Below are 16,121 nucleotides of genomic sequence, written 5' to 3' on the forward strand. Positions count from 1 at the left end.
TGACGTTATGTAATATTACGTCATAACGTATAACGTTATATACTATGACGTTATAATATGTAACGTTATATAGTCTGACGTTATAAGGTATGTCGTTATGTAGTATTACGTCATAACGTATAACGTTATATACTATGACGTCATGACGTATAACGTTATATACTATGACGTTATAACGTATAACGTTATATACTATGACGTCATAACGTATAACGTTATATACTATGACGTTATAACGTATAACGTTATATACTATGACGTCATAACGTATAACGTTATATACTATGACGTTATAATATGTAACGTTATATAGTGTGACGTTATAAGGTATGTCGTTATGTAGTATTACGTCATAACGTATAACGTTATGTAGTATCACGTTATAACGTATATCGTTATGTAGCCTTACGTTATAGCGTATAACGTTATGTCGTACTACGATATAATGTATGATGTTATGTAGCATTTCGTCATAACGTATAACATTATATACTATGACGTTATAACTTGTAAAGTTATGTAGTGTGTCGTTATAACGAATAACGTTATGTGGGCGTACGTTATAACGTGTAAGGTTATGTAGTGTGACGATATAACGAATGTCGTTGTGCAGTATTACGTTACATCGTATAACGTAATGTAGTATTACGTTATAATGTATGACGTCATGTACTAATACGTCATAACGTATAACGTTGTATACTATGATGTCATAACGTATAACGTTATATACTATGACGTCATAACGTATAACGTTAGATACTATGACGTCATAACGTATAACGTTATATACTATGACGTTATAATATGTAACGTCATATAGTGTGACGTTATAACGTATAACGTTATATACTATGACGTTCTAACATGTAACGTTAGGTAGTGTGACGTTATAACGTATGGCGTTATGTAGTATAACGATAAAAGTTATAAAGTTATGTATTATTATGTTGTAACGTATAACGTTATATACTATGACGTTCTAACATGTAACGTTATGTAGTATTACGTCATAACGTATAACGTTATGTAGTATCACGTTATAACGTATATCGTTATGTAGCCTTACGTCATAACGTATAACGTTATATACTATGACGTTATAACGTGTAACTTTATTTCGTGTGTCGATATAACGTATAACGTTAAGTAGTATTACGTTATAGCGTATGACGTTATGTAGTATTACGTTATAACGTATAACGTTATATACTATGACGTTCTAACATGTAACGTTATGTAGTATTACGTCATAACGTATAACGTTATGTAGTATCACGTTATAACGTATATCGTTATGTAGCCTTACGTCATAACGTATAACGTTATATACTATGACGTTATAACGTGTAACGTTATTTCGTGTGTCGTTATAACGCATAACGTTAAGTAGTAATACGTTATAGCGTATGACGTTATGTAGTAACACGTTATAACGTATAACGTTATATAATATGACGTTCTAACATGTAACGTTAGGTAGTGTGAGGTTATAACGTATGACGTTATGTAATATTACGTCATAACGTATAACGTTATATACTATGACGTTCTAACATGTAACGTTATGTAGTATTACGTCATAACGTATAACGTTAGATACTATGACGTCATAACGTATAACGTTATGTACTATGACGTCATAACGTATAACGTTATATACTATGACGTCATAACGTATAACGTTATATACTATGACGTTATAACGTATAACGTTATACACTATGACGTCATAACGTATAACGTTATATACTATGACGTTATAATATGTAACGTTATATAGTGTGACGTTATAAGGTATGTCGTTATGTAGTATTACGTCATAACGTATAACGTTATATACTATGACGTTCTAACATGTAACGTTATGTAGTATTACGTCATAACGTATAACGTTATGTAGCCTTACGTCATAACGTATAACTTTATATACTATGACGTTATAACGTGTAACGTTATGTAGTGTGACGTTACAATGTATGACGTTATGTAGTATTACGTCATAACGTATAACGTTATGTAGTATCACGTTATAACGTGTAACGTTATGTAGTGTGACGTTACAATGTATGACGTTATGTAGTATTACGTCATAACGTATAACGTTATGTAGTATCACGTTATAACGTATATCGTTATGTAGTATTACGTTATAGCGTATGACGTTATGTAGTATTACGTTATAACGTGTAACGTTATATAATATGACGTTATAATATGTAACGTTATATAGTCTGACGTTATAAGGTATGTCGTTATGTAGTATTACGTCATAACGTATAACGTTATATACTATGACGTCATAACGTATATCGTTATATACTATGACGTTATAATATGTAACGTTAGGTAGTGTGAGGTTATAACGTGTGACGTTATGTAATATTACGTCATAACGTATAACGTTATATACTATGACGTTATAATATGTAACGTTATATAGTCTGACGTTATAAGGTATGTCGTTATGTAGTATTACGTCATAACGTACAACGTTATGTAGTATCACGTTATAAAGTATATCGTTATGTAGCCTTACGTTATAGCGTATAACGTTATGTCGTACTACGATATAATGTATGATGTTATGTAGCATTTCGTCATAACGTATAACATTATATACTATGACGTTATAACTTGTAAAGTTATGTAGTGTGTCGTTATAACGAATAACGTTATGTGGGCGTACGTTATAACGTGTAAGGTTATGTAGTGTGACGATATAACGAATGTCGTTGTGCAGTATTACGTTACATCGTATAACGTTATGTAGTATTACGTTATAATGTATGACGTCATGTACTAATACGTCATAACGTATAACGTTGTATACTATGATGTCATAACGTATAACGTTATATACTATGACGTTATAACGTATAACGTTATATACTATGACCTCATAACGTATAACGTTATATACTATGACGTCATAACGTATAACGTTATATACTATGACGTCATAACGTATAACGTTATATACTATGACGTCATAACGTATAACGTTATATACTATGACGTTATAACGTATAACGTTATATACTATGACGTCATAACGTATAACGTTATATACTATGACGTTATAACGTATAACGTTATATACTATGACGTCATAACGTATAACGTTATATACTATGACGTTTTAATATGTAACGTTATATAGTGTGACGTTATAAGGTATGTCGTTATGTAGTATTACGTCATAACGTATAACGTTATGTAGTATCACGTTATAACGTATATCGTTATGTAGCCTTACGTTATAGCGTATAACGTTATGTCGTACTACGATATAATGTATGATGTTATGTAGCATTTCGTCATAACGTATAACATTATATACTATGACGTTATAACTTGTAAAGTTATGTAGTGTGTCGTTATAACGAATAACGTTATGTGGGCGTACGTTATAACGTGTAAGGTTATGTAGTGTGACGATATAACGAATGTCGTTGTGCAGTATTACGTTACATCGTATAACGTAATGTAGTATTACGTTATAATGTATGACGTCATTTACTAATACGTCATAACGTATAACGTTGTATACTATGATGTCATAACGTATAACGTTATATACTATGACGTCATAACGTATAACGTTAGATACTATGACGTCATAACGTATAACGTTATATACTATGACGTTATAATATGTAACGTCATATAGTGTGACGTTATAACGTATAACGTTATATACTATGACGTTCTAACATGTAACGTTAGGTAGTGTGACGTTATAACGTATGGCGTTATGTAGTATAACGATAAAAGTTATAAAGTTATGTATTATTATGTTGTAACGTATAACGTTATATACTATGACGTTCTAACATGTAACGTTATGTAGTATTACGTCATAACGTATAACGTTATGTAGTATCACGTTATAACGTATATCGTTATGTAGCCATACGTCATAACGTATAACGTTATATACTATGACGTTATAACGTGTAACTTTATTTCGTGTGTCGATATAACGTATAACGTTAAGTAGTATTACGTTATAGCGTATGACGTTATGTAGTATTACGTTATAACGTATAACGTTATATACTATGACGTTCTAACATGTAACTTTATTTCGTGTGTCGATATAACGTATAACGTTAAGTAGTATTACGTTATAGCGTATGACGTTATGTAGTATTACGTTATAACGTATAACGTTATATACTATGACGTTCTAACATGTAACGTTATGTAGTATTACGTCATAACGTATAACGTTATGTAGTATCACGTTATAACGTATATCGTTATGTAGCCTTACGTCATAACGTATAACGTTATATACTATGACGTTATAACGTGTAACGTTATTTCGTGTGTCGTTATAACGCATAACGTTAAGTAGTAATACGTTATAGCGTATGACGTTATGTAGTAACACGTTATAACGTATAACGTTGTATAATATGACGTTCTAACATGTAACGTTAGGTAGTGTGAGGTTATAACGTATGACGTTATGTAATATTACGTCATAACGTATAACGTTATATACTATGACGTTCTAACATGTAACGTTATGTAGTATTACGTCATAACGTATAACGTTATGTAGCCTTACGTCATAACGTATAACTTTATATACTATGACGTTATAACGTGTAACGTTATTTCGTGTGTCGTTATAACGCATAACGTTAAGTAGTAATACGTTAGAGCGTATGACGTTATGTAGTATTGCGTTATAACGTATAACGTTATATAATATGACGTTCTAACATGTAACGTTAGGTAGTGTGAGGTTATAACGTATGACGTTATGTAATATTACGTCATAACGTATAACGTTATATACTATGACGTTATAATATGTAACGTTAGGTAGTGTGAGGTTATAACGTATGACGTTATGTAATATTACGTCATAACGTATAACTTTATATACTATGACGTTATAACGTATAACGTTATATACTATGACGTTATAATATGTAACGTTATATAGTGTGACGTTATAAGGTATGTCGTTATGTAGTATTACGTCATAACGTATAACGTTATGTAGCCTTACGTCATAACGTATAACTTTATATACTATGACGTTATAACGTGTAACGTTATGTAGTGTGACGTTACAATGTATGACGTTATGTAGTATTACGTCATAACGTATAACGTTATGTAGTATCACGTTATAACGTATATCGTTATGTAGTATTACGTTATAGCGTATGACGTTATGTAGTATTACGTTATAACGTGTAACGTTATATAATATGACGTTATAATATGTATCGTTATATAGTCTGACGTTATAAGGTATGTCGTTATGTAGTATTACGTCATAACGTATAACGTTATATACTATGACGTCATAACGTATAACGTTATATACTATGACGTTATAATATGTAACGTTAGGTAGTGTGAGGTTATAACGTATGACGTTATGTAATATTACGTCATAACGTATAACGTTATATACTATGACGTTATAATATGTAACGTTAGGTAGTGTGAGGTTATAACGTATGACGTTATGTAATATTACGTCATAACGTATAACGTTATATACTATGACGTTATAATATGTAACGTTATATAGTCTGACGTTATAAGGTATGTCGTTATGTAGTATTACGTCATAACGTATAACGTTTTATACTATGACGTCATAACGTATAACGTTATATACTATGACGTCATAACGTATAACGTTATATACTATGACGTCATAACGTATAACGTTATATACTATGACGTCATAACGTATAACGTTATATACTATGACGTTATAATATGTAACGTTATATAGTGTGGCGTTATAAGGAATGTCGTTATGTAGTATTACGTCATAACGTATAACGTTATGTAGTATCACGTTATAACGTATATCGTTATGTAGCCTTACGTCATAACGTATAACGTTATATACTATGTCGTTATAACGTGTAACGTTATTTCGTGTGTCGTTATAACGTATAACGTTAAGTAGTATTACGTTATAGCGTATGACGTTATGTAGCATTACGTTATAACGTATAACGTTATATACTATGACGTTCTAACATGTAACGTTAGGTAGTGTGAGGTTATAACGTATGACGTTATGTAATATTACGTCATAACGTATAACGTTATATACTATGACGTTATAACGTGTAACGTTATTTCGTGTGTCGTTATAACGCATAACGTTAAGTAGTATTACGTTATAGCGTATGACGTTATGTAGTATTACGTTATAACGTATAAAGTTATATAATATGACGTTCTAACATGTAACGTTAGTTAGTGTGAGGTATAACGTATGACGTTATGTAGAATTACGTCATAACGTATAACGTTATATACTATGACGTTATAATATGTAACGTTATATAGTCTGACGTTATAAGGTATGTCGTTATGTAGTATTACGTCATAACGTATAACGTTATATACTATGACGTCATAACGTATAACGTTATATACTATGACGTCATAACGTATAACGTTATATACTATGACGTTATAATATGTAACGTTATATAGTGTGACGTTATAAGGTATGTCGTTATGTAGTATTACGTCATAACGTATAACGTTATGTAGTATCACGTTATAACGTATATCGTTATGTAGCCTTACGTTATAGCGTATAACGTTATGTCGTACTACGATATAATGTATGATGTTATGTAGCATTTCGTCATAACGTATAACATTATATACTATGACGTTATAACTTGTAAAGTTATGTAGTGTGTTGTTATAACGAATAACGTTATGTGGGCGTACGTTATAACGTGTAAGGTTATGTAGTGTGACGATATAGCGAATGTCGTTGTGCAGTATTACGTTACATCGTATAACGTTATGTAGTATTACGTTATAATGTATGACGTCATGTACTAATACGTCATAACGTATAACGTTGTATACTATGATGTCATAACGTATAACGTTATATACTATGACGTTATAACGTATAACGTTATATACTATGACGTCATAACGTATAACGTTATATACTATGACGCCATAACGTATAACGTTAGATACTATGACGTCATAACGTATAACGTTATATACTATGACGTCATAACGTATAACGTTATATACTATGACGTTATAACGTATAACGTTATATACTATGACGTTATAACGCATAACGTTATATACTATGACGTTATAACGTATAACGTTATATACCATGACGTCATAACGTATAACGTTATATACTATGATGTTACATCGTGTAACATTATGTAATGTGCCGTTATAACGTATAACCTTATGTAGAAACACGTAATAACGTATAACGTTATGTGGCCTTACTTTATAACGTAATAAGTTATATAATATGACGTTATAACATGTAACGTTAAGTAGCATTACGTTATAACGTATGACGTTATGTAATATTACGTTGTAACGTATAACGTTATGTAGTATTACGTTATAACGTATAACGTCATATACTATTACGTTATAACATGTGAGGTTATGTAGTGTGGCGTTACAATGTATGACGTTATGTAGTATTACGTTATAGCGTATGACGTTATGTAGTATTACGTTATAGCGTGTAACGTTATATAATATGACGTTCTAACATGTAACGTTAGGTAGTGTGTGGTTGTAACGTATGACGTTATGTAATATTACGTCATAACGTATAACGTTATATACTATGACGTTATAATATGTAACGTTATATAGTCTGACGTTATAAGGTATGTCATTATGTAGTATTACGTCATAACGTATAACGTTATATACTATGACGTCATAACGTATAACGTTATATACTATGACGTCATAACGTATAACGTTATATACTATGACGTCATAACGTATAACGTTATATACTATGACGTTATAACGTATAACGTTATATACTATGACGTCATAACGTATAACGTTATATACTATGACGTTATAACGTATAACGTTATATACTATGACGTCATAACGTATAACGTTATATACTATGACGTTATAATATGTAACGTTATATAGTGTGACGTTATAAGGTATGTCGTTATGTAGTATTACGTCATAACGTATAACGTTATGTAGTATCACGTTATAACGTATATCGTTATGTAGCCTTACGTTATAGCGTATAACGTTATGTCGTACTACGATATAATGTATGATGTTATGTAGCATTTCGTCATAACGTATAACATTATATACTATGACGTTATAACTTGTAAAGTTATGTAGTGTGTTGTTATAACGAATAACGTTATGTGGGCGTACGTTATAACGTGTAAGGTTATGTAGTGTGACGATATAGCGAATGTCGTTGTGCAGTATTACGTTACATCGTATAACGTTATGTAGTATTACGTTATAATGTATGACGTCATGTACTAATACGTCATAACGTATAACGTTGTATACTATGATGTCATAACGTATAACGTTATATACTATGACGTTATAACGTATAACGTTATATACTATGACGTCATAACGTATAACGTTATATACTATGACGCCATAACGTATAACGTTAGATACTATGACGTCATAACGTATAACGTTATATACTATGACGTCATAACGTATAACGTTATATACTATGACGTTATAACGTATAACGTTATATACTATGACGTTATAACGCATAACGTTATATACTATGACGTTATAACGTATAACGTTATATACCATGACGTCATAACGTATAACGTTATATACTATGATGTTACATCGTGTAACATTATGTAATGTGCCGTTATAACGTATAACCTTATGTAGAAATACGTAATAACGTATAACGTTATGTGGCCTTACTTTATAACGTAATAAGTTATATAATATGACGTTATAACATGTAACGTTAAGTAGCATTACGTTATAACGTATGACGTTATGTAATATTACGTTGTAACGTATAACGTTATGTAGTATTACGTTATAACGTATAACGTCATATACTATGACGTTATAACATGTGAGGTTATGTAGTGTGGCGTTACAATGTATGACGTTATGTAGTATTACGTTATAGCGTATGACGTTATGTAGTATTACGTTATAGCGTGTAACGTTATATAATATGACGTTCTAACATGTAACGTTAGGTAGTGTGTGGTTGTAACGTATGACGTTATGTAATATTACGTCATAACGTATAACGTTATATACTATGACGTTATAATATGTAACGTTATATAGTCTGACGTTATAAGGTATGTCATTATGTAGTATTACGTCATAACGTATAACGTTATATACTATGACGTCATAACGTATAACGTTATATACTATGACGTCATAACGTATAACGTTATATACTATGACGTCATAACGTATAACGTTATATACTATGACGTTATAACGTATAACGTTATATACTATGACGTCATAACGTATAACGTTATATACTATGACGTTATAACGTATAACGTTATATACTATGACGTCATAACGTATAACGTTATATACTATGACGTTATAATATGTAACGTTATATAGTGTGACGTTATAAGGTATGTCGTTATGTAGTATTACGTCATAACGTATAACGTTATGTAGTATCACGTTATAACGTATATCGTTATGTAGCCTTACGTTATAGCGTATAACGTTATGTCGTACTACGATATAATGTATGATGTTATGTAGCATTTCGTCATAACGTATAACATTATATACTATGACGTTATAACTTGTAAAGTTATGTAGTGTGTTGTTATAACGAATAACGTTATGTGGGCGTACGTTATAACGTGTAAGGTTATGTAGTGTGACGATATAGCGAATGTCGTTGTGCAGTATTACGTTACATCGTATAACGTTATGTAGTATTACGTTATAATGTATGACGTCATGTACTAATACGTCATAACGTATAACGTTGTATACTATGATGTCATAACGTATAACGTTATATACTATGACGTTATAACGTATAACGTTATATACTATGACGTCATAACGTATAACGTTATATACTATGACGCCATAACGTATAACGTTAGATACTATGACGTCATAACGTATAACGTTATATACTATGACGTCATAACGTATAACGTTATATACTATGACGTTATAACGTATAACGTTATATACTATGACGTTATAACGCATAACGTTATATACTATGACGTTATAACGTATAACGTTATATACCATGACGTCATAACGTATAACGTTATATACTATGATGTTACATCGTGTAACATTATGTAATGTGCCGTTATAACGTATAACCTTATGTAGAAACACGTAATAACGTATAACGTTATGTGGCCTTACTTTATAACGTAATAAGTTATATAATATGACGTTATAACATGTAACGTTAAGTAGCATTACGTTATAACGTATGACGTTATGTAATATTACGTTGTAACGTATAACGTTATGTAGTATTACGTTATAACGTATAACGTCATATACTATGACGTTATAACATGTGAGGTTATGTAGTGTGGCGTTACAATGTATGACGTTATGTAGTATTACGTTATAGCGTATGACGTTATGTAGTATTACGTTATAGCGTGTAACGTTATATAATATGACGTTCTAACATGTAACGTTAGGTAGTGTGTGGTTGTAACGTATGACGTTATGTAATATTACGTCATAACGTATAACGTTATATACTATGACGTTATAATATGTAACGTTATATAGTCTGACGTTATAAGGTATGTCATTATGTAGTATTACGTCATAACGTATAACGTTATATACTATGACGTCATAACGTATAACGTTATATACTATGACGTCATAACGTATAACGTTATATACTATGACGTCATAACGTATAACGTTATATACTATGACGTTATAACGTATAACGTTATATACTATGACGTCATAACGTATAACGTTATATACTATGACGTTATAACGTATAACGTTATATACTATGACGTCATAACGTATAACGTTATATACTATGACGTTATAATATGTAACGTTATATAGTGTGACGTTATAAGGTATGTCGTTATGTAGTATTACGTCATAACGTATAACGTTATGTAGTATCACGTTATAACGTATATCGTTATGTAGCCTTACGTTATAGCGTATAACGTTATGTCGTACTACGATATAATGTATGATGTTATGTAGCATTTCGTCATAACGTATAACATTATATACTATGACGTTATAACTTGTAAAGTTATGTAGTGTGTTGTTATAACGAATAACGTTATGTGGGCGTACGTTATAACGTGTAAGGTTATGTAGTGTGACGATATAGCGAATGTCGTTGTGCAGTATTACGTTACATCGTATAACGTTATGTAGTATTACGTTATAATGTATGACGTCATGTACTAATACGTCATAACGTATAACGTTGTATACTATGATGTCATAACGTATAACGTTATATACTATGACGTTATAACGTATAACGTTATATACTATGACGTCATAACGTATAACGTTATATACTATGACGCCATAACGTATAACGTTAGATACTATGACGTCATAACGTATAACGTTATATACTATGACGTCATAACGTATAACGTTATATACTATGACGTTATAACGTATAACGTTATATACTATGACGTTATAACGCATAACGTTATATACTATGACGTTATAACGTATAACGTTATATACCATGACGTCATAACGTATAACGTTATATACTATGATGTTACATCGTGTAACATTATGTAATGTGCCGTTATAACGTATAACCTTATGTAGAAATACGTAATAACGTATAACGTTATGTGGCCTTACTTTATAACGTAATAAGTTATATAATATGACGTTATAACATGTAACGTTAAGTAGCATTACGTTATAACGTATGACGTTATGTAATATTACGTTGTAACGTATAACGTTATGTAGTATTACGTTATAACGTATAACGTCATATACTATGACGTTATAACATGTGAGGTTATGTAGTGTGGCGTTACAATGTATGACGTTATGTAGTATTACGTTATAGCGTATGACGTTATGTAGTATTACGTTATAGCGTGTAACGTTATATAATATGACGTTCTAACATGTAACGTTAGGTAGTGTGTGGTTGTAACGTATGACGTTATGTAATATTACGTCATAACGTATAACGTTATATACTATGACGTTATAATATGTAACGTTATATAGTCTGACGTTATAAGGTATGTCATTATGTAGTATTACGTCATAACGTATAACGTTATATACTATGACGTCATAACGTATAACGTTATATACTATGACGTCATAACGTATAACGTTATATACTATGACGTCATAACGTATAACGTTATATACTATGACGTTATAACGTATAACGTTATATACTATGACGTCATAACGTATAACGTTATATACTATGACGTTATAACGTATAACGTTATATACTATGACGTCATAACGTATAACGTTATATACTATGACGTTATAATATGTAACGTTATATAGTGTGACGTTATAAGGTATGTCGTTATGTAGTATTACGTCATAACGTATAACGTTATGTAGTATCACGTTATAACGTATATCGTTATGTAGCCTTACGTTATAGCGTATAACGTTATGTCGTACTACGATATAATGTATGATGTTATGTAGCATTTCGTCATAACGTATAACATTATATACTATGACGTTATAACTTGTAAAGTTATGTAGTGTGTTGTTATAACGAATAACGTTATGTGGGCGTACGTTATAACGTGTAAGGTTATGTAGTGTGACGATATAGCGAATGTCGTTGTGCAGTATTACGTTACATCGTATAACGTTATGTAGTATTACGTTATAATGTATGACGTCATGTACTAATACGTCATAACGTATAACGTTGTATACTATGATGTCATAACGTATAACGTTATATACTATGACGTTATAACGTATAACGTTATATACTATGACGTCATAACGTATAACGTTATATACTATGACGTCATAACGTATAACGTTAGATACTATGACGTCATAACGTATAACGTTATATACTATGACGTCATAACGTATAACGTTATATACTATGACGTTATAACGTATATCGTTATATACTATGACGTTATAACGTATAACGTTATATACTATGACGTTATAACGTATAACGTTATATACCATGACGTCATAACGTATAACGTTATATACTATGATGTTACATCGTGTAACATTATGTAATGTGCCGTTATAACGTATAACCTTATGTAGAAATACGTAATAACGTATAACGTTATGTGGCCTTACTTTATAACGTAATAAGTTATATAATATGACGTTATAACATGTAACGTTAAGTAGCATTACGTTATAACGTATGACGTTATGTAATATTACGTTGTAACGTATAACGTTATGTAGTATTACGTTATAACGTATAACGTCATATACTATGACGTTATAACATGTGAGGTTATGTAGTGTGGCGTTACAATGTATGACGTTATGTAGTATTACGTTATAGCGTATGACGTTATGTAGTATTACGTTATAGCGTGTAACGTTATATAATATGACGTTCTAACATGTAACGTTAGGTAGTGTGTGGTTGTAACGTATGACGTTATGTAATATTACGTCATAACGTATAACGTTATATACTATGACGTTATAATATGTAACGTTATATAGTCTGACGTTATAAGGTATGTCATTATGTAGTATTACGTCATAACGTATAACGTTATATACTATGACGTCATAACGTATAACGTTATATACTATGACGTTATAACGTATAACGTTATATACTATGACGTCATAACGTATAACGTTATATACTATGACGTTATAACGTATAACGTTATATACTATGACGTCATAACGTATAACGTTATATACTATGACGTTATAATATGTAACGTTATATAGTGTGACGTTATAAGGTATGTCGTTATGTAGTATTACGTCATAACGTATAACGTTATGTAGTATCACGTTATAACGTATATCGTTATGTAGCCTTACGTTATAGCGTATAACGTTATGTCGTACTACGATATAATGTATGATGTTATGTAGCATTTCGTCATAACGTATAACATTATATACTATGACGTTATAACTTGTAAAGTTATGTAGTGTGTCGTTATAACGAATAACGTTATGTGGGCGTACGTTATAACGTGTAAGGTTATGTAGTGTGACGATATAACGAATGTCGTTGTGCAGTATTACGTTACATCGTATAACGTTATGTAGTATTACGTTATAATGTATGACGTCATGTACTAATACGTCATAACGTATAACGTTGTATACTATGATGTCATAACGTATAACGTTATATACTATGACGTCATAACGTATAACGTTAGATACTATGACGTCATAACGTATAACGTTATATACTATGACGTCATAACGTATAACGTTATATACTATGACATTATAACGTATAACGTTATATACTATGACGTTATAACGTATAACGTTATATACTATGACGTTATAACGTATAACGTTATATACTATGACGTCATAACGTATAACGTTATATACTATGATGTTACATCGTGTAGCATTATGTAATGTGTCGTTATAACGTATAACCTTATGTAGAAATACGTAATAACGTATAACGTTATGTGGCCTTACTTTATAACGTAATAAGTTATATAACATGACGTTATAACATGTAACGTTAAGTAGCATTACGTTATAACGTATGACGTTATGTAATATTACGTTGTAACGTATAACGTTATGTAGTATTACGTTATAACGTATAACGTCATATACTATGACGTTATAACATGTAAGGTTATGTAGTGTGACGTTACAATGTATGACGTTATGTAGTATTACGTTATAGCGTATGACGTTATGTAGTATTACGTTATAACGTATAACGTTATATACTATGACGTTCTAACATGTAACGTTAGGTAGTGTGACGTTATAACGTATGACGTTATGTAGTATAACGATAAAAGTTATAACGTTATGTAGAATTATGTTGTAACGTATAACGTTATATACTATGACGTTCTAACATGTAACGTTATGTAGTATTACGTCATAACGTATAACGTTATGTTGTATCACGTTATAACGTATATCGTTATGTAGCCTTACGTCATAACGTATAACGTTATATACTATGACGTTATAACGTATAACGTTATATACTATGACGTCATAACGTATAACGTTATATACTATGACGCCATAACGTATAACGTTAGATACTATGACGTCATAACGTATAACGTTATATACTATGACGTCATAACGTATAACGTTATATACTATGACGTTATAACGTATAACGTTATATACTATGACGTTATAACGCATAACGTTATATACTATGACGTTATAACGTATAACGTTATATACCATGACGTCATAACGTATAACGTTATATACTATGATGTTACATCGTGTAACATTATGTAATGTGCCGTTATAACGTATAACCTTATGTAGAAATACGTAATAACGTATAACGTTATGTGGCCTTACTTTATAACGTAATAAGTTATATAATATGACGTTATAACATGTAACGTTAAGTAGCATTACGTTATAACGTATGACGTTATGTAATATTACGTTGTAACGTATAACGTTATGTAGTATTACGTTATAACGTATAACGTCATATACTATGACGTTATAACATGTGAGGTTATGTAGTGTGGCGTTACAATGTATGACGTTATGTAGTATTACGTTATAGCGTATGACGTTATGTAGTATTACGTTATAGCGTGTAACGTTATATAATATGACGTTCTAACATGTAACGTTAGGTAGTGTGTGGTTGTAACGTATGACGTTATGTAATATTACGTCATAACGTATAACGTTATATACTATGACGTTATAATATGTAACGTTATATAGTCTGACGTTATAAGGTATGTCATTATGTAGTATTACGTCATAACGTATAACGTTATATACTATGACGTCATAACGTATAACGTTATATACTATGACGTCATAACGTATAACGTTATATACTATGACGTCATAACGTATAACGTTATATACTATGACGTTATAACGTATAACGTTATATACTATGACGTCATAACGTATAACGTTATATACTATGACGTTATAACGTATAACGTTATATACTATGACGTCATAACGTATAACGTTATATACTATGACGTTATAATATGTAACGTTATATAGTGTGACGTTATAAGGTATGTCGTTATGTAGTATTACGTCATAACGTATAACGTTATGTA

This window comes from Bombus affinis, chromosome 8, assembly GCF_024516045.1.
Source record: "Bombus affinis isolate iyBomAffi1 chromosome 8, iyBomAffi1.2, whole genome shotgun sequence".
NCBI lineage: Eukaryota > Metazoa > Arthropoda > Insecta > Hymenoptera > Apidae > Bombus > Bombus affinis.